The 21,889-nt window shown below is 34.9% G+C and overlaps 1 protein-coding gene across 13 annotated transcripts in view; it reads right to left on the reverse strand.

Moving 5' to 3' along the window:
• The window catches only part of RALYL (RALY RNA binding protein like), a 644,676-nt gene that overhangs the window by 308,774 nt on the left and 314,013 nt on the right, over window positions 1-21,889 (reverse strand). The gene's annotated exons all lie outside the window — the stretch shown is intronic.

Raw genomic sequence — 21,889 nt, forward strand, 5'->3', positions numbered from 1 at the left:
CTCCGGCCCCACAATGAGGTCTTTTCTTATACCTGCTGAAATCTAGTATCAGTAAACCAAAAGATAACACATGTTGGTGAGATGGAGAAAAGGGAACTCTTGCACACTGTTGGTGGAAATCTAAATTGGTGCAGCCATTATGGAAAACAGTACGGAGGTTCCTCAAAAATTAAAAATAGAACTATCATATGATCCAGGAATCCCACTTCTGGATATATATCCAAAGGAAATGAAATCAGTATGTCAAAGACATAGCTGCATTTCAATGTTCACTGTAGTTATTCACAAGAGCCAAGGTATGGAAACAAACCAAGTGTCCATCAGTGGCTGAATGGATAACCAAAATGTGATAAATACATATCAACATCATTATATACATATGTATATATATATACACACACACACACATATATATATGTATATATATATATACTGAAATGTTATTCACCCTTAAAAGGAAGGAAATTCCTTCTTAAAAGGAAGGAAATTCTGACATAGGCTGCAGCATGGATAAACCTTGATAACATGGCAAGTAAAATAAGCCAGTCACAAAAAGACAACTACTGTGTGTGATTCCATTTATATCCATTTATATGAGATATATAAAATAGTCAAAATCATAGAGACAGAAAGTTGAATGGTGGTTTCTAGAAGTTTGGGAAAGGTGGAATGGGGAGTTATTGTTTAGTAGGTATAGAGTTTCAATTTTATAAGATGACAGAGTTCTGAAGTTGGAGGGTGGTCACGTTGCAAAATATTATACATATATCATTATTAATACCATTAAATTGAACACATAAATAGTAAAGATGGCAAATTTTATGTTAGGTGTAGTCTACCACAATAAATATATTGAAAAAAATGCAGCCATCTCATCCCACCCCCAGTAAATCTGGGGAAGAACTCGGGTCCTTATAAATTTAACAAATTATTCGATACATGCAGAATTTTGAGAACTACTAAGCCTAGTTTGCAATAAACTTTCAATTTTTACACCTATAGCACACATCAATTTAAACTTTTCGTGCAAATGATAAAATACTTTACTACTACAGGCCTTTTGAGGGATTCTTGTGACCTAAATTTTTCTTATTCCAAATACAATCAGTAGCCCAGAATGATGTTGAAAGGCCTTTGAAACTAACTGGTAAACAGATAGACCTCACACTCCCATGGAAATCATGGGGAAAAATGAGAGTAAGTTATGGTTCAATTCTTATGCTGATAATTTGAATTACTCAAAGATAGGATTCTGTCCATATTCCATATAAATGAGGAATGGGAAGAAGTTGTTCTAAGAGATGGGATACAAAATGGGTTAACATTACAAAAATGCAGATTTTAGTCCAGGATGTATTTTTTTATTATTATTTCAAAGTATTGAAGGGGTACAAATGTTTTTGGCTACATGGATCACTTTTGTATTGCTTGAGTCCCGGCTGTAAGTGTGCCCATCACCTAAACAGTGTTCACTGTACCTATTAGGTAGGTTTTTGCCCCTCCCCTACTCCACCCTGCCCCCCCGCCGCCCCCCGCACTTGATTTCCACTAAGTTTTACATTCCTCTGTGCTCATCAGTTAGTGCCAATTTAATAGCAAGTACATGTGGTATTCATTTTTCCATCCTTCTGATACTTCAGTTAGGATAATGGTCTCCTGTTCCATCCAAATTGTTGCAAAAGACATTAATTCATCCTTTCTGATGGCTGAGTAGCACTCCATGGTATATGTATCACATTTTGTTAGTCCTCTCATAAATTGATGGGCATTTGGGTTGATTCCACATCTTTGCAATTGTTAATTGTGTTGCAATAAACATTTGAGTAAAGGTGTCTTTTTGATAAAATGATTTCTTTTCCTTTGGGTAGATTGCTGGATTGCATGGTAGGTCTACTTTTAATTCTTTGAGGAATCTCCGTATTGTTTTCCATAGAGGTTGTTCTAATTCGCAGTCCCACCAACAGTGTATAAGCATTCCTTTTTCTCCTCTGCATCCACGCCAACATCTGTTGTTTTGGGACATTTAAATAAAAGCCATTCTAAAGGGATAAGGTATTTTGAGTAATAGCAGTCATTCCTGAAAGTGTTCAAGAGAAGCCAGTTCATCATGTGTGACAGAGATACAGGGGTGTTTCTACACTGGGTAAGAGATTGGGCTAGGGATACCTAATAGCTTCTTGCTGTCTAAGATTCACTATTTTATAGAGTACATAAGCACGCCTACAGGAGGAAATTTATATCAAAAGATGATAGAAAAGGGCAGAGCTATTTAATTTTTACTTTTGTATCACTTTTTTCATTAATTATGATGTTGAAGCTGGAATTAATAGAATAAGCATGGTTAGAATAATTAAATGTAAGAGAGTTAAAACTATTATAAGATAATACCCAGTCATTTGAAAGTAGGTTATGTGAAGACATTGTTTCTTTTTGTATTGGATCTATATATGTCTTAAATTCCCCCAGGGAAATTCTCAATTACATTTTTCAATAAATGTAAAAATTTTGCACAAATGTAAAAATCTAGATACTTCTAAAATCATATTGAAATCTTTTTATACAGTTAAAATAATGTCCATCAGATGTAAAAGTAAAAAAAGCAATTAAACATTTCATTTTTCAAAATCAATAATAATTTCAAATATGTAGAGAATCATGTAACTAAATTAAGCAACAGAATCACAATATCATGTCTTAAAAGTGAAATAACAGGGAGACATCTTTTTGAAACATTATCTTTAACCACAGTTTAAGGAAAAGAAGGTTTATTTCTAGAGAAGCAATTTCCTGCACATAAAAACAACAAAGAAAAGATCTAGGTTCACCGTGCCATATCGACCGCTGGGAATTAAAAAAAAAAAAAAAAATTACCCAATTTAATCAGTTTGCTTTGCTTACACTAAAGGCTATAAATCCGGCCTAAACTACGGTTTCTTCTAAGATAAAGCACAGCGTTCTCCCTTAGGTTTCTTTGGAACATGAAGTTACATTTCTGCACAAAACTGTTTCAAGAAAGTCAGATTAAATAGAGAAAGAGTATATCTCTCCGTGTGCTAAACGATTATTTAAAGCATATAAAATTAAAGAACAGATAATTATACTAGTTACATATAACTATTTTCCATTTCTAATATCAATTTCCATAAGATCTACCTGCAGTTTACATTTTAAGTGACTAGAGTCTGTCGACAATGGCATCGGGTTGCTGGGTAAAATTGCTGCCATAATTGTGGTAACCGTGGAGCAAAGAAATGGTTTCTGTTTTTTTATCAACCAAGCCTCATCTTTATCCTTAAGCCCTTGCATGTAGTTGTGTTATCTGTGGTAAATTTTGTGCATAAATAGATAAATTCACCATTTCTGGGTTTTCTTCAATAAAGAAATCTCTGCTTTTTCTTCTTTTTGAAGATACACATTTCCTGGAGTAGACTGGAACCAGGATTTTAAGTCATGACCTGACCCTAACACAGTCCTACCAAAAATCAAAAAATTTTCCTATTTTACTGTCCCCTGTGTTCTTGTAGGCACTGAATAGGCAGCTGAAGCACCAAAGAAACTCAGAAGTGAGGACACAAATTGACTCAGATTGCCCAGGACTGTTCACTGTTAAACCAGTGGTCCCATTTTATAGATGAGGAAACTGAGAATCAGAGGAGAAAACTGCAATCACATACACATCTGAACACACACTTTGAACACATCTGGATGATTCCAAACTTTTAATGGGGTTCTTTAAGTTCCTCCCCCCTGTGGTAACCTGTTATTCTATGTCATTGTCAGTCTTCTAGATATAAATCTTCTGAAGTTGAACTTGACTAGTCAAGAAACCGTATTTAACTCATGTAAGGTTTCTCAGGAAAAAAGTATGAATGCCAATGTAATAGTCTGCTTCCCCCAGTTGTTCTATTTTCCTAGCAGGTGTTTGTGCTGATTATTTTTCTTGTTTTTCCTCTAATTTCTCAGTGCTCTTACAGGCACTGTTTTCTTATTTGTTTGTTTTTCTTTTTCCTCATAAGCTTTTTTTTTTTTTTTTAAATGAGAATCAGGGCAGGCTGCTATAATCTTACGCAGAAATAACATGCAGTATCTGTCTCTGTGGGCCTGTGACACACCAGCTGGCACCACTAGTCCTTCACTGAAGGTGCCAGGGTCTGGTCTGCTCTCAGATTTCCTTGCGGCCAAGGCTAGGACTATCACATTCCAGGGCCAGAAGAGATCCAGGTCGCCTGTGCAGTTCACCTCCTATGAAGGAGTCATCAGGTACTCCTAGGACTGCCCAGGTTAACGGTGACTGCCATACCTTTCCAGAATCCACATTTCTCTGCAAGCCCAGCTCTGTGCAGGTATTCAGACCCTCCTCCCAAGCACTCTGTGGCATAGAGCCACTGGCTCCTATATTACACATATGGTGATTACGTTGTGTGCCCAAATCCTCTCTGCATGGTATCTGCAGTCTCTGTTCACCTTGGTAGATTAGCATAATGCCTACCTAACTATAATGTGCACAAGAATAGCCCTGAGATCTTAAAATGCAGATTCTGATGCGGTAGGTCTCCAGTTGCGCCCCAGTGTCCCCCAGGAGAGGCAGATCTTTCTGATCTGCACACCACACTTTGTGTAGCGAAGAGGTAGTTAATGTATTAAGTAGCGGTTTGTAAAAGGAAAAGTGAAAAGGAGGTATATTCTTTTCTCTCTCTTCCTAAATTTTCTTCTCCAACAAGAGAGCCCCCTGGGTCACAAGATCTGCTTTTTGATGAATCGTAGTCACTGCTAAAGCTGGATGCCCATCTTTTCCGTTTTTGAGAAACTTTTCACATAAATTTTCTAGCACCATCTTTCACTCACTTGCTGGAACCCTTAATTACAACTGGTTGGAATTCATTTTTTTCATAACTTTTTGATATTGTTCTTGGCTTCTCTGACTCTATTCTTCACTCTTGTTCTAGGCCCTGAGCTTTACCAATCTGTGTAATCTACCCTTGTTAATTGGGCCACATCCTAATATAAAACAGTAAGTAGACTGAGTATGCTTTTGCTACTGTGTCACATGTCAAGTAAGAGCATTGATAAGGATAACTCAAATATTTAAATAAGAGGTGGTATCAAAGTAAATAAATAATTAGGTGATGAAGTGATCACTGATATCCTGTAAATATTGCTGTTTCCCAAGGCCTGAAGGCATCTGTACATTCCAGAACAAATGTATGTTTGACTTATTCAATCAACAAACACCGAACATCTATTATGTACCAAGCACTCTGCAAAGTGATTGAGATTTAACAGTGACCAAGACAGGCATTACTAGCAACCCATAATAGTCAGTATTGACTAGAGAAATTCAGAAATTCATTTTACCAGATTAGGTAATTTTATTAGATTATATAATGTGCATATAAATTAAATTTGGTTACAGGGTGGGTAAAGAAATAATCTCATAATTATACTTACTTTGAAATGATTTGTAGCTTATAAATGTCTCAGTAGAAGTATTAAATTGGTGGATTTAGGAGAATATGTGTTGGTCAGAACCAGGTATTAATATGAAGACATTGATGAGTTAAGATTTTCTCCTAAGCTTTTGATACCATTAAAAGTATAGTGCCTCAGCCGGGCGCAGTGGCTCACTCCTGTAATCCTAGCATTCTGGAAGGCCGAGGCAGGAGGATCGCTTGAGGTCAGAAGTTTGAGACCAGCCTGAGCAAGAGTGAGACCCTGTCTCTACTAAAAATAGAAAGAAATTATATGGACAGCTAAAAATATATATAGGAAAAATTAGCCGGGCATGGTGGTGCATGCGGGTAGTCTCAGCTACTTGGGAGGCTGAGGCAGGAGGATTGCTTGAGCCTAGGAGTCTGAGGTTGCTGTGAGCTAGGCTGACGCCACGGCACTCACTCTAGCTTGGGCAACAGAGCGAGACTCTGTCTCAAAGGAAAAAAAAAAAAAAAAAGTCATCATTGGTATGGCTGAAGTTTACCACAGGGAGGCAGAAAAGACTGTGCAGGCTTTAACCTTGCTGGCCAGTTCTAGTTCATTCTCCTTATGCAAATGACATTAGAATGAGTAAAATCATATGCAAATGACACAAATATCAGTGAGGAATGTGGTTATGTGATAGCTGGCACACAACTAGCAAGTAATGTGATCCGGATTTGAATCTAAGAGCATCTGACTACTGAATTTGTATTTTTAATCACTGATATAAACAGAGTAGATGTGCAAATGAACATTTGGAAGTTAAATTGTACTATAGCTTCTGAAGGTTCACATGGCTTGTTCAGTTGTAAAATGATAGTAGAAAAAAAATCTTACATACTGAAATTGGGGGGAATCTAAAAGCGCTAGTTGAAAAGACTTGCTAGATACAGGTGAAAAGTGTTAACAGATATAGGCTTCCACAATACTTCAAAGCACCTGGAGGATTATCTAATGACCTTAACTGAAGTAGCTTCTTTGGCCATTAGTTTTGCAAATAGAAACATAAAGCACAATTTTTTGTTTACTATTTTTTTTTATCTACTGGAGCCATTACCTAAATATTATTCTTTAGTTACAATATATACTTAGTAAATAATTCTAATTATGCTAGTGTAATTAAAAATTAGATTAACTGATTATTCATTAACATTGGCATTTTCAATAAGAGGTTTTCATAGTCTTTTTCATATTACTGCCATTTAAAAATTTATTTATTTATTTATTTATTTATTTATTTTTTAATTTCAGCTCATCATGGGGGTACATAAGTTCAGGTCATAGTAGACCTACCATTTGATCCAGCAATCCCATTATTGGGCATATACCCAGAAGAACAAAGTCATTCTTTAACAAAGACACCTGTACCCAAATGTTTATAGCAGCACAATTCACAATTGCAAAGATGTGGAAACAACCCAAGTGCCCATCAATCCACGAATGGATTAGTAAACTGTGGTATATGTATACCATGGAGTACTACTCAGCTATAAGAAATAACGATGATACGACATCTCTTTGGTTCTCCTGGAGAGAGCTGGAACCCATTATACTAAGTGAAGCATCCAAAGAATGGAAAAACAAGCATCACATGTACTCACCAGAAAACTGGTTTCCCTGATCATCACCTAAATGTACATCGGGGAAGGATACCAATTGGATATCAGACTGGGATGGGGGGTGGGGGGAGGGGATGAGTGTATGCCTACATGACGAGTGCGTTGCGCACCCTCTGGGGAATGGTCATGCTTGAAGGTGCAGGCCCGGGGAGGTGGGGGGGGGAGGGGATGGAGGTATGACTACATGGTGAGTGCCAGGCGCACTGTCTGGAGAATGAGAATGGACGCGCTTGGGACTCTGACTCGGGGGGATGGGGGGGACATGGCCATTTAAAAATTTATTGTATTAAGGTTTATAATATGGTATTTTGATATGCATACGTATAGTGAAATGATTATAGTAATCTCCCTCATTAGTGGTTTTGCCTTCTGCAGTTTCAGTTATCCACAATCGACTGTGGTCCAAAAATATTAGATGAACAATTCCAGAAATAAACAATTCATAAATTTTAAATTCTGTGTCATTCTGAGTAACATGATGAGATCTCATGCCATCCTGCTCCTTCTCACCCAGGACATGAATCATTCCTTTGTCCAGCTTATCCACACTGTCTACACTACCTGCCCACTAGTCCCTTAGCAGCCTTCTTGGCTATCAGATCCACTGAAACAGTAATGCAGAGCTTGTGTTCAAGTCATCCTTATTTTACTTAATAATGGCCCCAAAGTACAAAAGTGGTGATGCTGGCATATTGTTATAGTTGTTCTATTTTATTATTGTTGTTGTTAATCTCTTACTGTGACTAATTTATAAATTAAACTTTATCATAGGCATGTATATATAGAATAAAAACATAGTATATATAGGGTTCAGTACTATCCATGGTTTCAGGCATCCACTGGGGGTTTTGGAACATACCCAGGTGGATAAGGAGGGAATACTTCTACAATATTATTTATAGTCCTCATGATGTACATTAGATCTAAGCTTATTCATCCTACGTAACTGTAACTTTGTACCCTGTGCCCTAAATCTCATTATTTCCCCACCCCTCAACTTTGTCCTACCCTTGGTAAGCACCATTTCTTCTCTCTGTGTTTCTGTATATTTGACTTTTTTTCACATTCCATATATAAGTGAGATCATGCAGTATTTTTCTTTCTGTGTCTGGCTTATTTCACTCATATCATTGTCATATATAGAAGAAAAATGCAGTAGGCATCATATGCAATCCTCGATAACACTATTGTTAGGTCCCGGGGTTGAGAAGAATTAGATTTCCAGAGATTAGCATTAATTGGCACAATGTCTGATATATTGTATTGAATAAAGACTTATTAAAAGAAGAAATGAAGGAGCTTCTGAAAAACACAATGAAACTTCTAGGATTTCCAAGGTCCCCTATTGCACATAACCCAAAAGATGATTCTATTGCTACACAGGCACAAAATATGGCAGAAAGGAGAAAACTTCCATTTAATAATTACAGAGAACCAGAAAGAGAGAATACCTAACTGACAGAGCCAAGAAGTTTGAATCTAAAAGTTCTCAGACTGACTTGAAACTGTTAGAATGTCTTCTCACAACAGATAAGCAGGGCGATGGGCTGCCTCTCTGTAGTGGTCAAGCACACGTGCCTACCTCATCCTCTCTTTTTGACTTGAAATTTGGACTCCAGTCTCAGTTGCCATGGATACAATAATTTACCTTAATCTGTATTTCCCTGAACCAAAATCTGTTCGAACACACAGTAAGAAGTGAATCTCTCAGGAGAAGATAATTCTTTCTAGTAAAAAGAACTAACCCATAGGTTTTAGGGGAGGAAAAACATTGCTAGAAATAGTAGTCACAATTAAGACACCAAAATAGCAATGAATGGCCATGGTGGATTCCTTAATAAAAATATCATTATATCCCAAGCTATGGTTTCTCTAATGCTGTTGTATTGTTCCTTCAGAAGCTGTTAGGTATCTATAGAATTACCCATGGCACTAGGTAGTTTCTACCTGTTGTTGCTTATATTATTATCAGTGTATATTTAGTTGTTTAGCTTCAACTTCCTTTTTCTTCTGGTAATTTCCTTTTTTTCTTTTCTTTTCCTTTTTTTTTTTTTTTTTGAGAAATTGCTTATTTTCCTATTGTTAATAGTCTAGTGAAAGTTTTACTTAAAGTGTAGTACCCTTCCCTAGGCAAGAGGTAGACTGGTAACCCAAACTACCCATTTGGACACACTGTCCTTATAATGACTTATGGCATAAAAATGAAATCTGAAATGTGCCTCTGCAAGTCTAGGGAAGCAGTCAGACTTTTAAGACCTTGGAGTCACTTTGGATTTACCATTTTCCATGTCTGATTCTCCAATCTTCTCATGGAAGTTGTAAGCTCTCATGTAGCCTTCCAATAAATTTTGTTTTTGTTTAGGTTAGCCAGAGTCAGAAGATGTTTCAGGCAACTTAAAAACCCTAATACATTGCCTATACCTGATTGTAGGTGCCCAGGGCTCCCTCTTACCATGCTGTTCTACAGCACCCCTGGAGCTAATGACTCAACCCTCAATGTCTCTTAGCAGCCTCCTTTCCTTCCGCACCCCATGTCTTGCCCTTTCATTGTTGACCTGTGTTAGCTCCCTATTCTGACCTGAATTCATCTATTTTAAATACTTCACCACAGCTTGGTCACATCCTGAGATGTCTAACTTTTCCCCACCTGAGCCCCCTAAATTCTGAAATATATGTTATCACTGTCATTAACAGTATTTTCATTTTTGCCAGCCAGCTCTTTGCCTTGCTACCCTTTAATAATCAAATATGAATTTTTCCATTCTATTATGCCATTTCTGATGTTCTAAATATCATTATTAATCAAAATAGTCTTATCTAACAAGTTAAAGTCACAATCATTTACATGGGAAATGAATCAGCATGACCAGCAAATTTAATTCCACTAGAAATAAATATTTTACAAACTGCTAAATAAAGTACACCAAAGGCTATGGTAATGACATCAAAATTAAAAATAAATAAATAGTTATTAATAAATAAATAAATGACAAGAAGTTCTCCTTTCTGCTTTTTGGGATTATCCTTAGATACATTTTGTGGTTGTATAGAAGGTTAAATAAAATTCCTATTTGCTTCTAAGAAAACTCTACCCTTGCTTCCTCAAGTACAATTATTTTTATGTCTTCACACTTAATGTACATTTTTATAATTTTGAAATAATTCTTATATTAAATAATTATAAATCCACTACAGAAACACTTCACTAATTAAACTTATAATATGAAGAGAAAAAATTTTATCATTTCTTTTTTTCCCCAAATAAATACAAAATATCATCCAGTAATTTCAGCAAAAACGTTAGATGAAGAGCCACACCAATGAATAAATAGTACTATTTGAGGTGTCTGTTAAAGAACATTTAATTATTTTTCAGGAAAAAATGATGCTAATAACTACATAAAAACGTGATTAATGCTTAATGAGATCTTATTATATTATTTATAGGATTGTTGATTGCTATTGTGTTCCTTCACAGACTCAGTGCAATGCAGAGGGCAAAGTCTAGTGACCTTCTTCAGAAGAAAGAAAATGATGTGTTTCAGGTGCCCTGAACTCAAAGCATGGTACCAAGGACAAAATCAGAAAGTGCTGAAAGCAATTATAGAGGACAATTCTCACTGAAATTTACAGCACATGTTGAAAAACTACATCCATATTGCCTAATTATCTCTGCAGAAGAACTTTCATCTCCAGCGACCAGGAATTTTAAATTCAAATTTTAGTATATATAGGTCAACATAAACCCAGAAAAAAACCCAGATAATTGCAAAACTGGGAAGTAAATTAAACCTGCAGGAGTGATTTAAGCTAACAGAAATAGTACAGAAGGGAGTTCAGCTAACAGAAATAGCAACCATTATTCCACAACAAATTTTAAAAAATCATTCTTAAATGTAAATACAAAGAAATACTCTTCCATAACTAAAACAAAGTCAATAAATGAAACAGCTAAGCTGATTCGTAAATAGTGACTTCTCCCCTTTTAAATGTCAATTTTTCAGAGTATGTAGTGTATGTACTAAAGAAAATAGTAACATGCAAAGTATAGTACATGAATATCTAAGTTGGATACTACTGTGAGACACCATTTATTTCTAAATTTGTACATCTAATGCAAGGCAAGTTTATGCTTTGAAAATAGTGTTTTATCTAATAAATAGGGACTTTATAAAGAAAAAGTACAATTCTTGCTAAACCCTGTGTTGAGTTAAATTATATTTATTATGCTACTAAAAATATATAAATATGAAACTAGGTATAGACTCTTTATACTTAACAATTTAAACAACTATAAAATAACTCATTTATAAATTAAATAAAAATAAATACATGGTATCAATAAATCCAAATTATCAACATTAATTTAATGAAATAGATAATGATGTATCATGAAACTAAATCACAGCTTACAAGATGAACATATACTTACCTGTATGGTGCAGGTTCTTTAGACTTTTTAATTGTCTTATGCCCCAGATTTATGCTCCTAATGACTGCATTATATGGCTTTTCTAGTTAAATTATCAGAAAATCTTCCTTTGGGCAGTGTAACTTGAAATCTCATAACTTTTAACTTCATTCAAACATTTTACTGGCAATTACATCAGCATTTGTTCTTTTCTCATTAGCCCAGGAAATTATAGCAGTAATACTTCATGGGAAATAGAAACTCTAAATACTCTATAGTAAATAGTAAATATATCAAATAATGCTGATTCTATGCGAAATACAAATTTTGTGTGATATAAGCAATTAAAAGGTGGTCATTCATACGATCTGCATTACACATGTATCATTTTTATTCACATATCATAATAAATATATTTAAATGTTCATAGAGAATATTTAAGTTCTAAGAATATTTTCTATGATTTCAGATCTCAGTGATATAAGGGAAGTCAAAATAGTTGTTTAATTCCTCAGTCTGTGTCACTTTTTCCTCTGTCTTTCAGACTCTTATCTTTTCCTTTCCACCCAGTAACTACTGATTGCTCTGAGTCCGTCCTAGGCCTGTCCAATCATGGAGAAAATTACTTGATGAACGCATGCACAGTAAAGCATTGCTTACATAATGAGTAACTGCTCCCAGGATTATTTATAAAAACTGCCTCCACAGAGAAAACAATGCTTAAACAAAATGAATTCATTTCTATGATTTAGTACCATAGTGGGGATATATATTTTCATAGAAGCCCTTTCCTGGCACCAGGACAACAAAACTATTCTGGCTATGTAGGATGAAAATGTATTTCTAGAACAACTTTCTGCTTTCCATACACAATAGAAGAGAACTGTGACAAGTTAGGTTTTCTATTATAAAAATGCTACCAATTACCATTTTAGATCTGAGGCTATCTCTGGAATGGTTGGAAAGTGTTTTGTTTAGCTTTCTCTAAATTATGCTAGGTATCAAGAAACCCCCAAATATCAGTGGTTTTAATATTTGTTTCCCATTTGAATTATATGCCACTGGCGGCAATTCTGCGCTGTGTGTGCCTCTTCTTTAGGCTTTGGCCAGTGTTGTTGGTGTTCAGACATGTACTAGCTATCTTCTCAGAGACTTAGGCTGAAGGAACAGTGTACCAAAAACATGCTGTTGTCATGACAAAGGGCAGGAACAGAGCAGCAAAATAAAACCATAGTGAGCACATTTAAAACTTCTCTCAGAGGTGCTGTATATCATGCCCACTGGTCTTCTATTAGCCAAAACAAGTTTCTTGGGTAATCCTGGCAATAGGGAGGGGATGTACTCTGCCCACAAGACATCATGGCAAGGGTCAAAAATTGAGACCAATGCTATAAAAATTAGCACGGCAAGTAATGTGTTAAGAATGTGATTAAACAACAAAGGTAATTTTCTTATCTTTTACAAGTCCCTCATGAAAGCTAGGAGCTCAGTCTTTGGAGTTAAATAGCCTGGATAAGACTCTAACTCTGATACTTACTAGTTTGATTTTGAGTAAACTATCCATGCCTTAGTTTTCTAATCTGAAAAAAAATTAATAATACTTGTTCCACTGCTTTATTCTACATATTAAATGAGATACTTAATGTACAACTTTTGACTATCCTTTTACAAGTTTTAAGCTGCTTCATAAATTAATATGCTTTCCCTCTTACCCTCAGCCATCATCTCCACACACATAATACTACCTTTTTTAAATTCTGAAAAGTACAGATGATATACAATTTAAATAGCAATTTTTAATAATATTTTGCATAAATCACCCTTGTCTTTAATCAAATTAAATGACCTTATTTTGTTTTAATCATTTGTCACATTGATCCTGCAAATATACATAATATGAAAGCGATTAGTCTGGGACAGGAGTGCAGAAATCCCATAAAGACATGCTATTGAGGCAAACCCAAGTGAGCAGTTCTAAATTCTGATGTTCTTTCTGATGTTTATGACTTTATTACTAAAGCAAATTATCCAAAACAATGAAAATTATGTACACCATTCTAACCTGTTCTTTGTAGTGCAAAGCCCCATGTAATCGTTATTATTTCACTCTAAACTGTTAGCCAGTAGCTTGATTGTTACATACTGTTAGGATATCTAAATTAAGTAAATGTTATATAGGCTACAGTGACTATCATATATACTTGGGAAATGATCTACATGTTGAGCCTGGGGCTGTTTCCAGAAGATGTTAAGCGGCAAAATTTTAGAAACTAAATATATTTCCAAAAACATAAAGGAAGCCTTACAACATATTATTGAATGAATATTTCTAAACAGAACCTTGACATAACTTTTTATTCATTCAAATGTTCATTGGTTAAGAAAATGGTTCCTAGAATGGAGTCATACCAGTTAGTCAAAGAGAAGGGGAAAACTTCTTCCAGTGAGTCTGTAGCATGGAGCAGCCTAATGAGGTTCTACAGAATCCACAAAGAGACCAAGAATGGACATGGATGTAGGGTGGGCTACTTGCTGGCCATCAGAACCACCCTGGTGTATAAGACAGAGATTGCTCAGACTGCCAAAGGCATTACTGTCTAGATGAGAAGGGAAGTGTTAAATAATTACAGAGGAGTTTTATAGTTAGGATCCAAAGACAGCATTATAAAGGTTAAAAAAATGGTAAGACTGAAAATCAGCCTTGAAAATTCTTCAAATAGACCAAAAGTACAGGATTCACATTCTGACACATTGCCATATTTATTTTTTTGGCAGAGGAAATAATTTATCACAAATTTTATACTGGGCCCAAAGAATATTTTGGACATTTATATTTTATTTACTTGTATTCATCTAGGATTGTTCATCCTAGGGTATGAGGCACTGTTGTATGTGAAGACCTCTTGAAATGGGATGGGAAAGATTGGGAGTTGGTTTATGACAAGGACATGGAATGTGTCATGGCAAAAATGATTCTTCTGAGGCAGGACAGCAAGAGTTCCAAGAACTTCCAGGTGTTGGAGAAATGGAGAGGTCTGAGGGTTTGTTAAGTATTATTGGGACTATGTGTCTAGAATCCCTTTGACATTTATTGATTGACACCTCTAGTGACTGGAATATAACTTGGAATTTACTTTTATTTTACAACTTTTTATTTTTTAGGTTGTTTATTTGAAAATTTTCCTTACATAAACAAAGACACTTGGGTCCTGGATTTGTAATATTTATATTTTTATATAATAGAAACACTAGACAACAATTAGCACAATTGCTTTGATATATTTTTTCTCTTCAAAAGATGCACTCTCCGCCTGTAATCCTACTACTCTGGGAGGCCGAGGTGAGCGGATCGTTTGAGCTCAGGAGTTAGAGACCAGCCTGAGCAAGAGTGAGACCCCATCTCTACAAAAAGTAGAAAAATTAGCCAGGTGTGATGGTGTGCTCCTGTAGTCCCAGCTACTCAGGAGGCTGAGGCAGAGGATTGCTTGAACCCAGGAGTTTTAGGTTGTTGTGAGCTAGGCTGACACCATGGCACTCTAGCTCAGGCAACAGAGTGAGAATGTGTCTCAAAAAAAAAAAAAAAAAAAAAGATGCACTCTCACATTTGAGAGAATACATTATGGCTGAAAAACAAAACAGAATGGATTGCCATAAATTGTTATATTTCCAGTTTCTTAAATGTGTGCTCATCTAATTAACTTAAAGTGAAAAATACTTAGATGATTTGAGCTAATGATGAAACACTATTGCCTACAAACATGAATAAATGTCTTTTGCCCATGATTACTTAATTTTGTAAGGAATTTCTTATTACAAAACTACTATTGTACAATAATAATCAAGTTTCTAAAAGAAACCTATTAAGTTTCAATTCAGTAAGAGAATTAAAGGAATATGAGAAAATAAAACTCTATTAAGGATGTGATTATGTCACATGAATTCTTTGCTTTAAAGTCATTTTTAAAATGTATTCTGAAGTATTTTAAAATAATTATGTGTACGTAAAGACAATTCATCTTAGAACAAATGTTTGTATAATAGTTACATCTTATGCCTCCACCATTTCATGTTGCTAGGCTAATAGCATATACATATCTACCTACAAAGATATGCATATAAAAATGAAATGGCGCAGGCTGAGTATATTAATTTTCTTAAATGTTCATGGTCACCCATAGCTTGATTTTACTTTGGATATTTATTTTTATTTAAAAATTTTTTTTTTATGTCAGAGTATAACGGGCATACAAACGCTCCCCGTTGGTTACATTAATTGCCTTTGCGCCATCCGACAAGCATGCCCATCCCCTGGCAGAGCACACGGCATCCACTAGGTGCGCATTTACCCATCCCCTCCTCCCCACTCCCACCTGCCTGACACCCTATGAATGTTACTTCCCATATGTGCACATTAGTGTTGATCAATTAGATCAATTTAATGGTAAGTACATGTGGTGCTTGTTTTTCCAGTACTACTTCAGTTAGAAGAGTACTTTGGATCTTTAATAAATTCTCTTTTTCCCCCCTAGGCACAAAAAGAAAAGGTTACTTTAGTTCCTTTTAGAAGTATAAAATAATTTATTAGATACTCTTTTAGAAATACTTGTAATTTCCAATTGTGCTATTTTTACCTTGAAACAATTTGAGGTTCATATCTCATTCCCCAAAGCACGTCTCATTGGAGGTGTGTTGTGAGGGTGACAGATGACATCTGCAAGAAACAATTTCCTCAGCACCAGTATGTGCCCTTGGCCTTTCCTCCAGTCTTGGCAACATGCGTGGGGTCTCTCCCTTAATAAATTATTTAAGATTTGATTGCTTTTACTTTTTGTGAATTCAGAATTCAAAATTCAAATTTGTATACTTTAACATTTAAATATTTTTCCAAATAATTGCATAAGATTTCCTTTTCTTCTTTCATCCAGTTCATCTATGTACATATGTGTGTGTGTGTGTGAATTTTTTCACCCCTACCCTTACCTCAGGGTCTTTAACCACATTATTCACTAGCCACTTCTCTGTTTAACACTTTGCTTTAGATATGGCACTGTTTAAACGTAGTAACTTGCTTATTTCACATGCTACTCACCATAAAGATCTGATGGAAATATTTTAAACATGAGGTTGGTGGATTGAACTGACATGAACACGCACTGCATTACATGAAATGGTAACAAGAAGTCAAGAGTTGGAATGTGAAGAACCAAGGGGATCTAATTATGAAACCAAAGTCAAAACAAAGATCGCAAATCAGAGTACCAGGTTAGATTAACAGCAAAGATTATAAGACCAAGTGGGGTCAAGTCACAAAAGGAAGGATAAAATTCAGAGCACCATGGACCAGTGAGTGTCAGGTTTGTTTGATTTTCACAAATATTTTCATAAAAGCAGACGGAACAATTAAGATGGTAAAATCAAAAAATCCAAATACAACATATAAAACAAATATGGGTAACAAAGTTAAGGCATTCAGATCCTGGTCAAAAAAATCTATGTGTGTGCTTTTTAAAGGCTCATCCACTGACAATTACAATTTACCTGACAGGCGTCATGGGGAAAAGCTACCCTCCCCACATCAGATCTGGTGCACAGCCAGGGCACTGCAGTCTCTGAAGGGAGCAGTTAAGGGCTCAAGCCACAAGGACAGCCATGCTCTTAAGGAAATCTGCATTTCTAGCCCAGGTATCTCCATTCAGTGGTCATGTGTTTGGAGCCTCTCCCAGAGGCCTTCCTCAGAGTCTCTGCCAAGATCTCCTTATGGAGCTGGGGTGAGGGGAGTGGCGGGAGGTGAGGGATTTTGAAGACACTTCTCGCTGCTCAGACTCAGTACTCAATATTTTTCCACTTCTAGTCCTGCCCTCTCGGCCTTCCCCTAGCCCCTGGGTCCATTAAATGGCAGGATCATTTTTTTCTGGGCTCCCTCGGCGGTGAGATGACCCTCAAGTCTGCTGCAATCCACCTGACCCTCAACCAGAACACCAATCTACTGGGGAAAGCGATATGGGAGAGGGGGTCAGTGGTTTCCTCAGTTTAGTCTCTTGCTCATACTAGCAGAATAAGTGACTAAAGAGTTATTTTCATTTTGACGCATTATTTTATTCAGCTACTTTCTCCAGCTTAGCTGAGTTACTGGAAAAAAAAAAATGCCATGAGTCCCCAAAGATGAGTAAGTACACGGAAAGAAATCACTATCTGCTGCAAGACCTATATGTCTATGTAGAAGAAAGAAGAATAAAAATAACTGGGCTTCTAATGGCTCTGAGAACAGGAGAGGTCCAGCATTCCAAGCAGATACTCCCTTCAGGTAGAGCAGGCGCATATGCAAAGAACAGCCAAAACCTGCACAGGGTCTATGATCCAACTTGTGGGTACATAAAACAGGTCTGCATTTTGAGGAAACTTTTTCATGCTAGAAAGATTTTTGACTATTAGGCTCTCAACAAACAAGTATTCCCTTCCAAGCAAAATAAACCCCACAATGAAAAGTAATTGCATGGAATAAATTCCAAATAGAACTGAAAAGCAAATTGGGTCTAGAGAGAAAAAAATAAATAAAGAAATGGCCCCAATAAATTGAGAAAGAAAGAACAGTAAAGCAATCTTAAATTGTAAAAGTTCACGTTTTAAAACCACTTTGAAAACAACGGTAGTGGGAATTCTACAGCTGCAAAGCTAGAAAACCTATTCTGCCTATTTTCTCCCTTCTAAAAACATTGAAAAGTGAATTTCATTTTAAAATGAGCAATGGTAATAGATCACATTCGAGTCTCCAAATAGGTCTTAAGAGAAAATAAAATAAAATAAGGAGTAGAAAAATATCCATACAGAAAATAAAAGCATGCCAGAAACACATGGCCATAGAACATATCAAAATATAACATATAATTTCAAAATGTGCTCCAACTTTTGAGGAAATGATAGTAGCTATTAAATAACTACACCAATTAGAATAAGAAAATCTCTGAAATGAGATGAGTGGAGAAAGGATATTTGGAAATATGTAACAAAACTTAGGAAATATTTGGAAATAATAGAAAAAATAATTTCATAAGGCAGTCTAAGCTAGAAAGAACATATGAACAAATAAACACACAAGAAAATGCCTAGAAAAAAAATAGGAGATACAAAGGTACAAAATTTTAAAAATCAAAAATAAATGAAGAAAAAAGACAAAAATGATTTGAAAAAAATGATAAACATAGAAAATACCAAAGAAACCTTAAACAATATAAGTTAACTACTATATGTCAATAACACATTCCTGAAAGAAAATCTAATTTGAAAATCTGAGGGCTGTCTGGACAGTATCCAGCCATGTAACCATTCTTGTTATACTAACAATGGCTGTATACTTTCCAGACAGCTCTTGTATATACTAAAAAATACATTTTTAACCTGGAAAAATTTATCCAAAATAGCCAACAAGTCAAACTGACTTCAAGGATAAAAGTCACAAACTCAAGAATAAAAGCAATAACTCAGAGAATATTATTGCTATGAACTTTTTTGAAGAATATACTAAAAGTCAAGCTTTAGGAATCAAAAACCACTGGAAATGTAGACAAGTACCCAAGGCGAACATTTAAAAATTAATAAGAGGATACAAGAGTGAAAACATTATCAGTAAGGTAGATCTTATAGTATAGTATAATACTAGAAAATTCACCTCTAGAAGTTGATATTGAACATTCACATGAATATTCACCAATATATGGCCACATCCTAGGCCACAAAGAAAACCTCAATAAGACAAGAAATTAACAACAATAAAAAGGTCTTCCTGGAGTTAAAAAGAAAAAAATAACTGTTGAATCATCTTGGATCAAAGCATAGATAAAAATAAAAATTATAGAATTTTAGAAAACAACAAAAATAAAAGCATAATATATCAAATGGTACAAGTAACACTGAATACTTAAATTAATTTAAATATAAAAATTAAGAACAAAAAGTAACACAAACAAAAAAATGAAAAAGAGAAAAATTATAAAAAAATTATAAATAAAGATAGAACTGATAAATGAATCCAATAGCTTATTCTTTGAAAACTTGAAGAATATAGACAAAGCACTATTTATCTTAATCAAAATAAAAAGGACAGGAGGGAGGTAAGAAAGCGCAATTATTATTAAAGAAATAAAGTAGTTGAAGAAACCCATCCACCTCTAAAATTCTTAGGCAGTTGGTTATCCAGGGGAATGCTATCAAATCTTTAAAAGATCAGATAATTCAAGAATAGAAAAAGGAGGAACACTTCTAAATTTATATAATGCAGGGTACAATCTGACTAAGGTTTCACCACAAAAGTAAACAACCAATCTACTCATTTATAAATATCAATGTAAAAATTCTAAATTCTAAAAGTCATCTAACAGAATTCAGCAGAATAGTAAACACATCATGACAAATTGGGGTATATTCTATTAATAGTAATGCAAAGATGGTTCAATATTAAGAAATTCATTAATTCACATTAATATATCACATTAATAAAATTATGGAGAAAAGTCACATGATCACATTTATAGATGCTAAAAAGGTGTGTAGCAAAATTCAGTTGATTATTTACATTAAAATTTCTCCCTCACCCTCTTTCTCACACATGCAGTTCACACACATAACCTTAGTCCTTAAGCCAGAATTTACTACAAAATCAGGAGCAACAGAAAAACGTCTACTAGCTCCAGTAGTATTTAAGTTAATTTTGGAGCTATTAGTTAATATGATTTAGGAAGAAAAAGCATAAGAATTAGAAAACAAGACATAAAATAGCTTTATTTGTAAATACATCTTTTTACAGCTAGAGATAGCAATAGGACCACTTAATAAAGAATTTGTAAAGTAGATCATTATAATATTACCAAAAAATCCCCAGTAGCATTTATATATAAAGACAAAATCAGTGATGATGTAAAGCAAAAAAAAGATAAAATGTGTGAAAAGACTCTAATTACACTAACAAATTTAAAATAATGTATTAAAATAGAAACATAAGAAATATATATATGTATATATAAACACACACATACATACATGTGTATATATGAGGAACATATACAAAGCAAACCATAAAACACTGCTGAAAGTTACAAAAGTAAATCTGGACAAATAGAAATATCTACTATATACTTGGTTATAGAGTCCCAGGATCACAAAGATGTCAACGTTCCATGTTAATTTATAAATTTAAAGCAAACCCAATTAAAATATATTTTTCTGTATCTAGAAAGTTGAATAAAAATTTATTTGAGAGTCTAATCTACCAGATACAGACAGGATATTTTTGAAAAAGGAGAGCATTGAGGAAAACTACCCTACCAGATGATAAAACATATTCCTCTAATAAAAATAATTTAGTATTGATAGGTTCTGATTCACAAAAACCAATGTAACAGAAAAGAAAATCCAAAAATAGAACCAATTGCTTACAGAAATTTAGAATACCATGCAGGCAGGATTTAAAATCATTGAGGAAAAGATGGATTTTAAAATAAGTGATGATGGTATATCTGGATAGCCATATGGATATGGTAAAATTTGATCAATTTTTTATATATCAGGATAAATTCCAAATATATCAGAAACATATATATGGAAAGTAAAAATTCATGAGCAGAGGAAAAAATAGGTGCATTCTTATAGAAGCTAGAAGTGGAAAAATATTTCAGAAATATGATTCAAGGAGTAATAGTGCAAAGGTTAATGAATTTAATTATTTTTTAAATTGTCACAAGCAAAATAATGTACAAGAAAAAACTTGCCAAATTACACAACTTATAATAAGAGAAATACAAATGAAAACTATATGAGATACCATGTATCATCCATCAGATGGGGAAGAAATTCAAATCTTACAAAGTACATTTGTAGTGAGTCTGTGGGAAAACAGATGCCACCAAATATTTCAATATTAAATGTAAAACTGAATAACACTACAGATATTTGGAAATATCTAGCAAAATTTAATATGCTTTTACTATTTGACCCCAAACTCTTATTTCCAGGAATCTATCCCAAAGTAATTTTCAAGATACAGAAAATTTATTTGGGGCAAGATGGCTGACCAGAGACACCAGCAGCCAGAGTGTCCCAGTAAGAAGGAGAAGTTTTAGATGAAAGAGAAAAGATGCACAGACATAGATTGGGGGTGGGTCTGAGGGAAGGGGGCCGGAACCTCAGGAGACTCCTTGTGAAGTTGTGGAGCAGAACAGGAAGGACCAAGGTATTGACAGAGATCAACCCCCAAGAGGCTTAGAATCCAGTGAAAAAAGTAGGTGGAGCAGTTTCTTTCTCCCTCCTTCGCATCTCTGACAGCCAGAGGCTTCCTGAACTGCTGGAGAAACTTTCCACCCAGAGGCTGCTGCCACCAGTGAGTTGGGAGCTTCTT

Source organism: Lemur catta, chromosome 9, assembly GCF_020740605.2.
Source record: "Lemur catta isolate mLemCat1 chromosome 9, mLemCat1.pri, whole genome shotgun sequence".
Lineage (NCBI taxonomy): Eukaryota > Metazoa > Chordata > Mammalia > Primates > Lemuridae > Lemur > Lemur catta.